The following is a 4,509-nucleotide window of genomic DNA, read 5'->3' as shown; positions in this document are numbered from 1 at the left end:
CAAGGGGCTTTTCTTTTGGGACCTGCCCTTATTTCCCTTCCACTTCCTTTTGGGTCATTTGCCTTCCTATGGGGTATGAGATTCTTTATAACAAGACATCTGATTTTTGTCTTTCCCTGGTTATTAGCTCAAAATTTTGCCACGTTAGATGTTGAAGAGCATGTTAGAGAAAGGAAGAGCAGAACTGGGAGTGAAGAAAAGAGAGGAGAACAGAGAAAAAAGAAAGAAAGTGAGAGAAAAATTAGAATAGCTATTAAGAAAGAAAAAAGGAAGGAAGTTTGGATGGAGGGAGGGAGGAAAGATGAAATGAATTGTAGGAAGAGAAAGAAGGAGGAAGAAAGGAAAAGAAAATAAATAATTTTATAAAAATAGAAACTGATAAATTAAAATAATGAAAGACAAGAAGGATGAGAAGGAGGAGGGGGGAAACTTATTATTACTCCCACAGAGGGAGAGATGAACAGGCAGTAACCAAATCAAACAGAAAACTGAATTTTAGGAAAGAATTAAAAGGCCATGGCTCCCCATCTCACCCTTTGAAAAGAACCTCCATATAGGCTCACTTGCTTAGGCGTTGTTCTGCAAAGTGAGAAAGGTCACCAGTTAGATTCCTGGTCAGGGCACATGCCTCAGTCGTGGGTTCAGTCCCTCCCTGGTCAGGACACATACAAGAGGTAACCAATTGATGTTTCTCTTTCACATCAATGTTTCTCTCCCTCTCCTTCTACCTCTCTTTCCCTCTCTTTAAAAATAAATAAATAAAATAATTTTTAAAACCAGCAATGTGCGCTTTCATTGAATTCTTTTTTGGTTTCTTCTGTTGTGACAATTAAAATTCTTTTTTAAATTATAGTAGTGATACAGTTTCATTTGGATAAGTAAAATATTTTTTTGTTTTTTATTTAATTTTTAAGGGAATCAATGTGAAGAAAAATGAGTAAATAAGACTATAGGTAACATTTAGTTATAGGAAAAAAAAAATTGAAAGCAAAAAGAAAAGAAAATGAAGGTCAGCTGGGGCTGAAATTGAACTGTGAGGCGCCTTGACAAGAAGGTCAAGTTCACCAACAGTGCCCACAGCCCAGCTGTACTCACACCCTCTGATTCTGCTTGCCCAAACTAGCCACACCAACCTCCCTTGAGCTCCCAAATGTGCAGGGTATTGTACCTTCAGCACCCCCACATGGACCCTGCCACTTCTTCCCACACTTTCTCAGAGAGGCCTCCACTGGCCACCTCTGGCTTCACCCTCCTCCTGAGATCCTGTCACCTCTCATAGCTATACTGCTTCGTTGTTTGTGGGCTCTCCTCCACTAGAATGCCAGCTCCCAAGGGCAGAGAACTCTGCTCTTCCAAGACCCTGGAACAGTCCAGTTGAATAGTGTCCATGCCCATGGTCCTTACAATTTTCATCTGTACCCTCATTTGGCTGCTGCCCCTATGCCCAGCCTGATTCAATCTCTCACCACTAGAGCCACCCCTCAGCCCACCCACTCAAGGATCCTGTACCATCTGCTGGCAGGTCAACCTCCTCACTAATTCTGTCCAAGGCCCCCGACCTCTCTGCCCTCTCAACCACACCCCCCAGCAGCAGACTGTCACCCTGGGTCCAGAGTCCACCACCTCACTTCAGGAGCAGGGGTCTGCCCTACACAGGCTAAACCGAGGGTCAGGGGAGAGGACATCCCCAATGAGTTATTATGTTGAGAGCAAGCCTCTGGAGATGCTTCTATTCCAGAATGTTCTTGCACTTGATAAAACACAGAACTACTTCCTGGAGAAATTCATGCTAACTCCAGGGCAGGCTGGAGGGTAGGGGACTTTACTTTTGATTAAATCAATGTGGGAATATTACCAAAAAATGCAAAAACAAAGAGACTAAATAACCTCAGTGGCGCTCAGTTGTGTGTGTGGGCTAGCCAGAAGCAGGGCTTTCCAAAGCTGATATGATGTGCAGGCTCAGAGCAGTAGAAGCTGCTCCCAGATACAGAAAAAGGTACAGTTGCAATGAGCCAGGTGCCTGGGAGTAGGGGACAGACCCGGTGTAGAAGGCCAGGTGAGCCAGGAAAGATTCAAATGGGAAAGCAGGCTGCAGAGAGTTCTGGATGGAGACAGAAGAGCCCTAGTCAGCTCCTCTAAAGCAGAACAAAGAACCCAAAATTCTTCCCAATGCTCTCCTCTGTCAACCACTGGAAAGGTCAGAGAATGTCTTAGCTACTGTGGGAACATCCTAGGCAAAGGCAAGAAAGAAGGCAGAGGGGTGGGGTGTGCTGGCAGAGGCCCCATCTCAGTGAATCAGGGTGTATAGTTAACCATGAAGAAAAGATCAGGACTGAAGGAGACAAGCCATTCTCAGATGACCATTTTCTCTCACTAGATTGACAAACACTGAAACATGTCTTAAGTCACTAAACTACAAGACATAAGCAACCTACAAGATGACCACCCAAGTCAGCAGCCAGCAACCCCTCCCACTTGACAAATAGAGAATCAGTGTCTTCAGAGATAGCTCATCTCCTTCACCAGGCAGGTCAATGGCCCGAGAATTTTACTACCATGAACTTGTTTGCACCTGCCAGGGTCACAAGTTTTCTGGGAGCACATGTTGACTGTTAGGTCATGACTCTCCAGAAACTCATGCAGCAGACCTTGCTCCATTTCACACTAACTGTAGTCCAAAATAACAGAGCAGCTGCCAGCCTGGACTTTGACTAGTGAGGGCACTGGAGCCACACATACGGCCCCAGCACCACCTCTCACTGGCCACGGCCCTGGGCTCCTTCCTGTCACACCCACAAGTACAGTTGGCACTGCTGATCCTAGCCTTGATGCTTGAGAGGAATCTGGTATCTTCAACCACCTGAACCCAAGGAAGCCCAGTCTCACCTCCCCCCACCCCCCAGCTGGAAGATGCAAAGACCACAAGGGCCATCATGTCCAAGGACCAGAGCTCCTCACAACCCCTTTGGTGTTAGTCCCAGGAAATATAGTGATGATTTTTAAAGATCATCATCAAGAACGTTATTGAAGAGAGACTAGGACTGAAGCTGGTCAGCCCCAGGATAGTCTGCAATGTGTAAATCATTTGCTCCTAAGTGTCCTTGGTTAGGGAATATAAAACCTTGTGATTTATTAACTGGCTGTAAGTTGCTCAAATTGTTTTGTAACAGGGTATAGAGCATGGGTCCCCCACAACCCTGCCTTCAATCAGGAATGGGGCAGAGAACAGCAGAAAATATAGCATTGAAGGCCCATTGCATAACAAAGGCAGGTTAACAGCCTGCCCCTTCCTGAAGGCAAGATTTGAGGAAGTTGCAAAACTGTGTACATGACTGTGAAAACATGCACCCACAGAGTGACCTGTGACATAGCCAGGGGAAAGCTCATACAGTACCTGCATGAGGGAGGCTCTGTCCCACTAAGTCTCCCTACCACGGCCACTGTGAATGAAGAAATAAACTGTACCAGATGCAATTTGCCTGTCAGGAGAGGGTGTGGCAATTCCCTCCAGTGGAGAATGTCCTGAGCTCTTCTCTTCAAGTGGCTTTTATTGAGAGCCAATACGCAGGGGTATACATCATGCATGCAAACCTTATCAATCAATTCCTAAAGGCTATAATTACAGAAAACAGATAGAGATCATAGATAACAATTGAAGGAACACAGAGATTTGCCTCAGGTCAGGCAGGCAAATTCTATGAGCAGGTCAATTGAACTGTTTGCACTAATGGAACCCCAGGTAAAGCAGTTAACATGCAACCCATAAAAATTAATCTAAAAGAAGGGGTGCGGGTCCCACAGAAGAAGCAGTACTTCCTTAAGAAGGAGGATTTAGAGGGGATTCAACCAGTATTGCAGAAGTTCTTAAAATTGGGACCAATTTGTCCATGCCAGTCTACCTGCAACATTCCCATTTGCCAGTCAAAAAGCCTCATTCTGACAAATATCAGTTTGTATAGGATCTTAGGGACATAAAAGACATTATTCAGGACATTTATCCTACTGTGCCCTATCCCTATACTCTGCTGACCATGGTGTCTGGGGATAGAAAATGGTTCTCAGTCTTAGACTTGAAGGATGTCTTTTTTTGCACCCCAATAGATGAGCAGGCTATGCTACTGTTTTCTTTTGAATGGCAGAACCCAGAAACTAAAGCCACACTCCAATACTGCTAGACCATGAGAATTTAAGAAGTCCCTTACTATATTTGGGGAAGTGTTGGCAAAGGACTTTAGGGATGTTCAGCTGAAATCAGAAGTTCTTTTACAATATGTAGGTAACATATTGATAGTTAGCAGCACCTATAAGGACTATTTGCTCAACACCATCACAGTCCTAAACCATTTGGCAATAAGGGGATATAAAGTGTCACCTCCTAAGGCCCAGATTTTAAACAGGAAGTGATGTACTTGGGATTTCAACTAAACAGAATACCAGGAGCTCGATGGCAAATAAATAGCAAGCCACTGCTACATTAAAAATCTCAAAGAACTGAAGGTAGCTTCGTGG

Source organism: Pteronotus mesoamericanus, unplaced genomic scaffold (assembly GCF_021234165.1).
Source record: "Pteronotus mesoamericanus isolate MK-2021 breed Mesoamerican mustached bat unplaced genomic scaffold, CSHL_Meso_final contig_411, whole genome shotgun sequence".
NCBI lineage: Eukaryota > Metazoa > Chordata > Mammalia > Chiroptera > Mormoopidae > Pteronotus > Pteronotus mesoamericanus.
This window is presented reverse-complemented; position numbering follows the sequence as displayed.